Source organism: Suncus etruscus, chromosome 3, assembly GCF_024139225.1.
Source record: "Suncus etruscus isolate mSunEtr1 chromosome 3, mSunEtr1.pri.cur, whole genome shotgun sequence".
Classification (NCBI taxonomy): Eukaryota; Metazoa; Chordata; class Mammalia; order Eulipotyphla; family Soricidae; genus Suncus; species Suncus etruscus.
The window spans coordinates 43,636,906-43,647,453 of NC_064850.1; the positions used below are offsets into that span (position 1 = coordinate 43,636,906).

At 35.7% G+C, this 10,548-nt stretch overlaps 4 non-coding genes and 1 pseudogene across 4 annotated transcripts; all 5 read left to right on the top strand.

Annotated features, from left to right (window-relative positions):
• Nucleotides 1-2,470: 2,470 nt before the first annotated feature.
• Nucleotides 2,471-2,544, top strand: LOC126004979 (small nucleolar RNA SNORD113/SNORD114 family). Its single transcript, XR_007494169.1, has one exon. It is a non-coding gene; the product is annotated as a small nucleolar RNA SNORD113/SNORD114 family (small nucleolar RNA).
• A 3,370-nt stretch (nucleotides 2,545-5,914) lies between these two features.
• Nucleotides 5,915-5,987, top strand: LOC126004987 (small nucleolar RNA SNORD113/SNORD114 family). Its single transcript, XR_007494175.1, has one exon. It is a non-coding gene; the product is annotated as a small nucleolar RNA SNORD113/SNORD114 family (small nucleolar RNA).
• A 1,136-nt stretch (nucleotides 5,988-7,123) lies between these two features.
• Nucleotides 7,124-7,198, top strand: LOC126004973 (small nucleolar RNA SNORD113/SNORD114 family). The gene has a single exon (XR_007494168.1). It is a non-coding gene; the product is annotated as a small nucleolar RNA SNORD113/SNORD114 family (small nucleolar RNA).
• A 2,004-nt stretch (nucleotides 7,199-9,202) lies between these two features.
• LOC126004982 (small nucleolar RNA SNORD113/SNORD114 family) lies at nucleotides 9,203-9,276 on the top strand. Its single transcript, XR_007494172.1, has one exon. It is a non-coding gene; the product is annotated as a small nucleolar RNA SNORD113/SNORD114 family (small nucleolar RNA).
• Nucleotides 9,277-10,002: 726 nt separating this feature from the next.
• Nucleotides 10,003-10,070, top strand: LOC126004974 (uncharacterized; annotated as a pseudogene).
• The last annotated feature ends 478 nt before the right edge of the window (nucleotides 10,071-10,548 follow it).

A 10,548-nucleotide genomic window follows, 5' to 3' on the forward strand; every position in this document is an offset into this window, starting at 1 on the left:
ATTCAGTGTATTGTATCATCTTTAAAATATGGTGTTATGGGGCCAAAGTATAGTGGGAGGGCACTTGTTTTGCTTGTAGCCGACCCTGATTTGATCCCTGGCATCCCACATGGTCTCCCAAGAACTTCTAGGAGTAATTTATGAGTGCAGAGCAAGAAGTAATCCCTGAACATTACTGGGTAATCCCTGAACATTCCTCCAAATAAAAAAAAAGATGCATGTGAATATTAAACGCAAGAGGTCAAGTATGGTCTAGAGGTCATTAATTCCTAAGTGCAAATGCTATGATATGGTGCCCAAAGACAAAATGACCTTTCACAGACTACTTAGGAATCTAGGTTTTAGTTTTATTTTCCTAGTTTATGGACATCAGTTGTATTATTATTCGTGAATCAATGCATAAATGGAAAACATTATGTTAAGTAAAGACACCAGATCCAAAGTTTGAATCAATGATAACTAGGCTCGGGGCTCTTGAATAAAATATCTTCATTAAACTCAGCCTGCAATTCTGAGGGGCATTTTGTCTGGGGGAATTATTTGAGAGAAAGTTAGACATAGTCAAAGATTGTATCTTGGGTATTTTAGTTGTTCATGAATATGGATCGTATTGTTAGTGGTAAATCAATGTATGAATAAAATATAAACAGAGTAGGGCTATCAAGTATCAAGTTATTAAAGGGACTAATGAACTAAATACATTAGTACATTCCCCAAAATGTGAGTTAAAAAATAAACTAAGGCTATTCCTTCTTTGCAAAGCTATGGGCAGAAATGTCCATATTTCTGAAGTTGGTGGTGGGTTTCTTGTGGCTTCCCCCCTTGTGGCTTTTTTTATTTTATGTATTTATTTTTGCTGTGATTTTTTTAAAAAGGAATACATAAATACATGAATACATACATGAAATACATACATGAAATAATAGTATGATAAGTCCTACTTATCATATCATAGCTTATTTTAGTAATAATAAGTTAATTTGCCAATAATAAAAAAATGAAATAGAGAGACTGAAGAGATAGGACACTTGCCTGGCATGCAGCAGCCCAGGTTTGAATTCCAGGATCCCTGGTCCTGAGCACAGAGCCAGGAGTAATTCCTGAATATTGGGTGTGGTATTCAGGGTATGGACCTCAGACAAACAATAATTAGGAAAAAAATAATTAGAAAATTTTCATGCTGTGTTAGATGTTGAAAATGCCTAAGCATGAACTTTAAAAATATAATTAGAATGAAGAGGAATGTTCTTGTTTTAACCAATTTTAATTTATAAAGAAAATTACAAAAGAATGTGGTTGATGATTTTCATGAGTTAGTGGGTCAATGGCAGTGTCTAAATTTGCACTTCTTCTTTTTGAAATCTGTCCAAACAAAAACAAATAAATTGGAGTGAGAGTCATAGGCCAGTGAGAAAGCATTGCCTTGCATCTGGCTCACCTGAGTTTGATCCCCAGCATCTCATATGGTCCCCTGTGTACCACTTTGGTTATTCCTGAGTTATTCAGAAGTAAGATCAGAGCACCACTGGGTATGACCCTAAAAGAAAACAATACCTAAAAGGAAAAAAAACACCCTAACCAACCAAACAAACAACAAACAACCTAAGAACATGAAATATAAACAAAATGATTAAGCTCCAGGGGTCAAGAAGTAGAAACTGGGGTCCAAGAGATAGTACAGTGGGGAAGACTTTGGCCTTGCACATGGCCTATTGAACATGGTTCAATACCCAGCATCCTTTGTGGCTCACACAAGCCTGCCAGGAGGGATTTCTGAGCATTGAACTACACATAACCCTCAAGTACTAATGGATGTGACACCAAAACGAAGCAAAAAATATAAAAATCAATTTCATGCAATTAAGATTTATTGATCTTTTATGTGCAAAGCATTTCAGTAAATGCCATAAATACCATATATCCTGTGTTTTGAGCTTCACAGCCAGTGAAAGCATTTCCATATTTGTAGTGATTTAGATTGTTTAGAGGAATTTCTTAGAATTTAGAACATCATTGGGCCAGAGAGATGTAGCACAGCAGGAAGGGTCTTGCCTTGCATATAGGAGACTCAGATTTGATCCCTGGTATTCCCTATGGCCCTGAGACCCACTGGGAGTAATTCTTGAGTGCAGGACCAACAGTCAGCCCTGAATATTGCCAAATGTGGCTTAGAATGTAGAAGTTAGTATCTATATTCTGATTTGGGGATACCATTGTGATTTTAATTGATAGTTAGTATGCCAATGTGGTTTTTAATTCTTCATTATGCCATGCTGAAAATCAAACTTATTCAGTGAATGGGATCCAATCATAGACTAGTTCAATTCCCGGTGCTAACTAGAAATAACTCTTTTGCTGAGATCTGTCATCAAGGCTCTGTAAGAAATTAGTGTAGACCAAGATTTTAGTGGATCAATTATTCTTGGGAGCTTCTGATTGACCAGGTGAATGGAGGTGAGTGTGCCATATGTGGACCAATGATGAGATTGGAGGGTGTCTGAATCAAGAAAATTGATTAATGCCATCTACAATTCTGAGGTCCTTTATTCAAACATGGCCTTTTCTCTCCACAGTAGAAATGAACTTATTGGAAAAGTTTAGAATTTTCTGGTATCTGGTTTCTGGGTATACACACAACTGATTGTATGGTATGTGAATTGATTTTTATAAAATGAAACATGGTTATTTGAAGATTTATAATATGGGCAGAAGGAAGTTGAAAAGTTAATAATTATGAACGAATTTAATAAGAAGTGGATGATTTTTATGCATTACTGTATCACTGAATGTCATTGAAAAATATTGATAAAGACCATGTCAATTTTTTGATATGTTTGCAAGCAATTATAAATAATTCTAGTTTTTTAGATTGGTAGATGTCAACTGGTTGTTTAATCTCATTCACAGAAGAAACATTACATAAATAATTGACTGGTTATTGAATGAAAAGAAAAAGGAATATGAGTCTTTCTGAAATGTACATTTGACAAGTTAGTATCAAATATACTCTTCACTGTTTTATTAAAAATGAGTTAAAATCTGGCTTTAAAATCCATATAGCTCCTATGAAGGACACATTGTGGAAAGTATCATCTGATATTCATTAATTTATAGATGTTGATTAATTGTTACTTGTGGATAGATAATTTATAACTCTTGGTCAGTTATTTCAAAGGGAGCAAATTGTGGCCCAGGGAGATGCAAAAATAATGATTAATATTTATATGTCTCGATGAGGTTCCCTTTGTGATTTGTAGGTGGACATCTAGAGTCTGATACATGAAGAACTTATCCATCTTAGATTGCTTTTGGATTTTTTATTTTTTCTCTGAGCATATGCATATGATATCAAGTTCAAATATCTGATCAAATAGCTCACTATTCAGTCCTTGAATAGACAAATAAAGCTGCGATCAGTGAAGAGATAAGCAGGGAGAAATATGGCCCATGGAGGATTCTTCCATGATTAGAAATTTAAATGTTATTCTACATAAACTGACACTATTATTACAAAGCAGGTTTGTTGAACCTACTTTGTAATTGAACCTCCAGCTTGTAGTAAACATAGGTGCTATTGCTGGAGCAATAGTACAGTGGGTAGGTGCTTGCTTTGCATATGGCTGACCCCTCTTTAGTCCCTGGCACCCCACATGGTCCTTTGAACCTGCCAGGAGTGATTCCTGAGTACAGAGCTAGGAGTAACCTCTCAGCACTGCTGGGTGTGATCTCAAAACTAAATTTTTAAAAAAAAAAAAATATATATATATATATATTTTTTTTTTTTTTGGTTTTTATTGAGTTTAGAGACCAATCCCAGGTGGGAGTAAGGACAGATAACTCAGGCTATTCTGCGCCAGTTCCTCCCATCTTTACATGTAAGACAATCTCTGTTTTGGGGTAAAACCAAGTTGTAAACAAATAGATACAAAGGCATTAGGGATGATCTTTGTTTTGTGTGAAACTAAGTTATCAATAAACAGATACAAAAAACCAGGTACTACCTTTGTTTTGAAAAATCAAGGTGTAATCTAACACATAGGTACAGAGAGGTGGTTACAAATATGGGCAGAAGTAGAAACTGAACTTTATGCTTGGACTCCTGAGCCTAATTCTTAAACAAAAATAATTTAGAAATATCTAGACCCAGAGAAAGGGCATGTAAGTGGGCAAAATAGTCATAGTTCTTATTTTTTGGCTTGGTATTGATTTTTATCATTTTCTTTACCAGTTAAGTTCAATGATTCAAATCATCAAAATGCCCTATGAAGTTTGAAGGTACAAGTAACAATGGTGACTTGAGCTCAATTTAAAAAGAAAAAGTCTGGGGGCTGGGCGGTGGCGCTGGAGGTAAGGTGCCTGCCTTGCCTGCGCTAGCCTAGGACGGACTGCGGTTCGATCCCCCGGCGTCCCATATGGTCCCCCAAGAAGCCAGGAGCAACTTCTGAGCGCATAGCCAGGAGTAACCCCTGAGCGTCACAGGGTGTGACTCAAAAACCAAAAAAAAAAAAAAAAAAAAAGAAAAAGTCTGAATCTAGCCTGTTCTGTTTGTCATCTAATATAGTCTTACCTGTCTGTTTTTATATGTGCTTTGTATGAGGCAGAATGTACACCCAATGTTTTCATTTAGAAGCATAAAAGTTCTGTCAGTAGCAAAGTGGCTACTTCTGGGATGGTGGTTTACGTCTTATCAAGGAGACTAAATGAATATACAAAGGTAAATGAAATCAATGAAGGTCATATGTTGGCCAGTTCACTACATCTTTGATCAAGTAAGGGGGAAAAAGTATTTTTATTCATTGTCACTAAATTATTCTAGGAGCTCATTGATGTAAAATGTAGTATTCAGTTTTCATTTGAATTCAAAGACTAAAATGGATTAATGTCAGACATTAATTAATCTAGATAGGAGGCAGGATGATCCATTAATAAGAGATATTCATTTGGAACCCTAAGGTTTAGTCAATCAGAAATTTAGTTAATTCTTTCTGTGGGAAATGATCCTTTGGACAGATGTGAGTAATAGTTATGAATCTGCTTCTTTGACTACTCAGAACTAGTTTGTTTCTTCCCTTTGGAAGTATCATGATTGACAGTCCTACGAACACTAGGGTGAAATGCCTTGAGTACCATTGCCACACTGCTCACCAGATTCTAGACACAGAGCTCTCATTTCAGTTATTTCGCTTGGTCAGTTATGAGTTCCTAGCAAATACATAAATTAGTCAGTGTGAAAAAAAGTTGAAGCAGTATTTAACTCTGAATATATGTGGCAAGGCGAGAGATACTTTGGCTATTAATTGACTTCATTGAAATCCATTAGAAAATAAATGAACACCTCTATTACTCTTTGTCTAAGGAACACATTGGCACTGATTAGGATTAATTCCTCTTATTGTTAATGATCACCCTCATGGGCAAGGTTGTTAATTTTGGGAAGAGAAATGTACATAAATATTATGAAAAGTTAATAGCTGCAGACAAGCTAAATGAAATGTGAAATCAAAATTAATTTGAAGAAGGCAACTCTTGGCTTTGTCTATAGAATGGATAGTCATTGATTGAAGCATCTTCCATTGTCGCAAAGTTTGTGCTTGCATCTGCTTCAGGGACACTAAGCAGTATGAGTTAGGGGATTGTCTTGCTTCTAGTATGCCTGTTTTTTAAATGAAAGAAGAGTTATTTATGCCAAGCAAAGAAAGGCTATTGTAGTCTAGTGATAAATGCGCTATCATCTGATACATCATTTTGATTGATCAGACATGAACCATCAAGGATAACTAGTAGCAAGTGATAGGGTTAAACTGATCTGAGGGATATGTATAGCCTTTATCAGTTTCCTTTTTAAAAATCAAGCATTTGATTATTAAGAAATTGGCAGATTAATTCATGCAGAGTGATGAAAATGAAGACCGGTTGGATCATTGAGGATGAATTGTGCTCTAGGAGTTCTGAGTGATGTTGAATATGTCTAGAACTGTGAGGTCTAACTCAAAAGGAAATCTAGGGAAATGGGGATCATTTGTCCATTATGTGTCTCACTTAGATTATATATCAGATTTTATGTATAGTGCCAGTATAGTTGATAGGGTTCTATTCAGGTTTGATCAATTATGTTAATTGTAATATTAACTATATAATATCAATTCTGTCTTTATTTTGTTGTCATGCTTGTTCCTTTGTATTATTAACTATCACAGTATATATAGTATAGAGGATTAATATTATATATATGTATATATAATCTAAATGACCCAAGGATGGTTTCATAATAAATATAAAATTGACATAAATGTTAAATTAATCAACATTTCTATCAAGAGAGATGATTAATAAGATATTTGTAGCCAACAATGCCAGTGATTATAGAAACAATTATTTTTTATGTGTTTCGAGAAACAATTATTAACATGATGGCTAACATTTGTGTTTGGCATTAGTGGAAAGTTTTGTATACTGAAGCTGGAAAAACAGATTATGCACTTGCTTGCTGGTAATCAACCTTGGTCTCCTAATTTCCACATATGATTTCCTGATGTCTTTTCTAAATGATCCTGAGCACAGAGTCAGGAGTAGATCCTGGATACTGCCAAATATGGCCTAAACAAAACAAAACAAAAAATAAAAATGCAGTTAAAATGAAAGGATAATCTAATGTATACCAATTACTGTGTAATATTATAAAGATGCCCGGGTAACTAAAAGCAATATCTTAATCATGTCACCTGTTCTGAATTATTCTCTTTAGGAAGGACTTACCCAGGCCGATAAAAGTATTTCACATTGATCACTGATCTCTGTATTTGTCGCTGTGTGGAAACCTACGTGAGTAAAGGACAATTTATTCGTTTTACTTTCAGTGTTTTTTATAGTGAATTCTTAATATTTAAAAAAATTACATAGAAAGATATCAGGGACCAATGAGTAAGTTAGCAGTGGACAGAGCATAATTTTGCTTAATCACTTGTCATAATGAGGATGATTAATTAATGTATAAATATTGAATTATCTAAACTCAAGAAGTGATAGCAATGAAGGCTCTTTGAGTCTTGAGTTTTGTAATTCGAGTACTAAGTTGTTAGTCCTGGGTGATGCTTGCCTGAGAATGAAGCTAGACACCCCCACTTGGACCAGTGATGACAACCGGTGGCAGATGAGTCATGGACAATGAACGCCATGTGTCTGGAAGTCTGAGGTCCCAACACCAACGAAACAGAATCTTTTGACCCTTTTGTCAGTGCTCGATTAGATTGATCATTAGCACTATGAAAGAATATTCTTTGGATTCAGTGATCTCTGTCTTACGAAGATATATATATATATATGGTGAGACAGCAATCCATTAAAGAATAAGTAGAAGAGAGGATGAAGCCTTATCAACTCTACACAGATGATAAGACCCAGAATATCATTAAAAACTGTTGATCTTAAGCAATGTAAAGGTATTTTTACTCAGGGTATCTTTACTCAGGGTCGTATCTTTATATTACATATTATGCTTGAGTAAATCAAAAGAGGAGAAGAAGCAGAAACTTCAAGATGATCTATAGCTGTAATTTCTCTGCTCTGGATTCTTCAGGATGGACCTTCCTGAAATAGATTTAAGTCCCTTCATGGGGAGTCATACCATGGCAGCCCTTTTGATGATTCAGCACAGAAGTCAATCTAACAAATCAATGCTCATCTTTGTTTTAGAGTGTTTTTAACCGATGTGTTTACTGCATTGTGAGATACAGTACAAACGACAGACTGTAGAAGTGGATAGATTGATAGCAATTTTAACATTTTATTAATTTGCATATTCAACATTGATTACATTCAACATTGATTGACAGATCTATCCATGTAGCAAATGACAATAGGTGGACGTAGGGTATTGCTTGCTCTTATTTTTTGTGTCTTTGTAGATAAGTTTTTACACATGCATAATTCTTTTGAATAATTATGAAAAATTAATCCCTGAACTTTATGCAGAGAACTATGAAGTAAAAGAGGGTTACAGTTCAGTGATAGAGTACTTTATTTGTATATGTGAAACATTAGGTTTGATCCTTCCCACCACAAAAAAAATAAATGAAGAGATCCATACAATAATATTGATAATAGTAAAGTATGAATTATGCTTATTAAGTAGTATCTACATCCATATATGTCTCAATTTAAAACATTATTAAATATATATGTTCAATATGACTCAGTGACCAATCTGATATTGGAAAGATATTTTTATTAGTTAATATTTTATATAAAGAATATTTACTGAAAAAGGCATTAATTAAGGCAAATGTTTTTAGACATGTGTTAGGTTATTATATGTTCTCATACCTGATTTTTTTGATTCATATATGTTTATTTTATTATTGTTGGAGGGGTCATACCCAGAAATTTTTAGGATTACTCTTGGCTCTGCACATGATAAAAGCAAAAAACAAAATTAAGAAATGTTAGTAAGAATGCATATGAAGAGGATCTAGTATATTTCACATTTCTGACTGAGCACTACAGACAGTGTAAATAATCATTGAGTCTTGATCTCAGTCACTTGTAAGATTTTAACTTTATCTTATTCAGATAAAAATAGATAAATATTGGCATAAATATTAACACTTTTATGCCTTTGCTATGAATGGTGGAGAGTGGGGATTAATAGAGAAATAAAAATTCTCAAACGCACATTTCTGCAATGAAAAATTTGGGCAGGATCCAGTGGTCTTTGGGGTATCATCAACTTTTTCACATCTTTGTCACTCTCTATCTGCCCTCAGAGAATATGGCACCTTTGAATAAATGATGCCACCATCTTGGCCTGTTGCTTCATAGGTGCAACTGAGTCTTCTGACATTACAGAACAAGGCAAGTACTGGTGCACATTTGGGTTTAGAGCTATGAATTTTTAGGGGCAACAGGAAGTGATTCACAATGTGTGACATTATCAATGAAGACCCATCTGTTCTCAATGGCATATGTAGGATGAACTCAGTGAATATGGGACTGACTGTCACATGTACTACACATAGGCAGCACTGAGAATCACTGACAAGATGCAAATTGAGGAGACACCAATATTGGATTCCCATTTGCAATGTGAGGATCCTTTGGGGTTGTGTCCAGCAGATACTCAGTCACTTTGAACCCATAAGTCAGACATAGTTAGTTCCCAAGCTAATGCCCTGATGATGTGGAAATTGTGCAGAAAAGGAGAGATTGGATCAATGATGTTCGCAGTTGGCGGTGGCGTGTGAGTTTTGTACAATGAATACATGTGGATCTGAGGTCCAGCCAGATGGGACCCAATTTGTCCCTTATGTTTTCATAGCCTTTTATTCTGAAAGAATCAAGGAGCAAAGGGGCCAGTTCCAAGGAAAGTGATAGCCTACATGTTGCCATAGGCAAGATTTTTATGGTCTGTTGTGCAGGAGAAACAAAAAGATACATTTTCCCCCAATGTCCCAATGTGACATCCTGTATAACCTCCCAAGCAATTCCTCTGGTTTCATCTCCAACTTCTGGAATTCCCCATCTCGACTTTCCCTTTTTTCTCTCTATTTCTCTGTCTTCCTCTCCTCAGAACTGAAATCTTCATAAAAATAGTAGCCATGATACCATGATATTGAATAACCTTCTTGGTCCCCAGCTCCGTTGTTGTGACTCTAAGATCTGAGACCAAGGCAAGTATTGGTCAAAGTTTGGGTTCTACATTTTGCTATGATTTCTAGAAATTGGATTCCCACTATCACTGAAAGGTGTGAAATTCCATCAGAGAAGAACCCTTGGTACATAGGAATCATGGGCTTGAGTCTATCAATTAGTTCATTTGGGAGACAGTTGGCAGAGCCCAAAATAGTGACATGAAAGTAGTGGTGAATCTTCGTCCCAATTTGGGATATCTAGGTTTCCTGAGATCCAATAAACCATCATTACTCCTAATGAAATTAGTGGCAATGAATTCTCAAATTAATTGGCCAATGATGTGCAACAATGAATTCAAGGACGAGGGTGCACTATTGGATCAATGATGATCACTGGTGGCGTATGAGTCGTTAACGATGACTACGTTGGATTCTGAGGTCCAAAGATATGGATTCACCTGTCCTTGGCTCTGTGTGGCCTGAGGCTCCAAATATATGTCAGTGATTGACTTGTCTCCTCATATTCTTCACTGGAACATGAAATCATCAAGAGGAAAGGGACCAAGGGATCAAAAGATGAAGATGGTGGTGCTGTCACATGGTCCAGAGTGATCTGTTAAAGTTTCTTATTAGTGCCCATCTTTAAGAGGCAAGGAAGGCTTACTTTCTTCTTAGCTAATGATTTCTGACAGTGCCACCATGCCTTGATAGACAAGGAGTTTTGGCCTAGTGACTGGAAGAAGGCTACAGTACATTCTTCAGGGAGAAATAGTTTCTCATGTATGAATTTTTGTATTGTGGGATTTGGGCAGGATCCAGTGAGTGACCTTTGGGCATCATCAGCCTTTTCACATTTTTGTTACTCTCTATCTGCTCTCAGATAAAATGGTGCCTTTGAAAAAAGGTTGCAGCCATCTTGGTC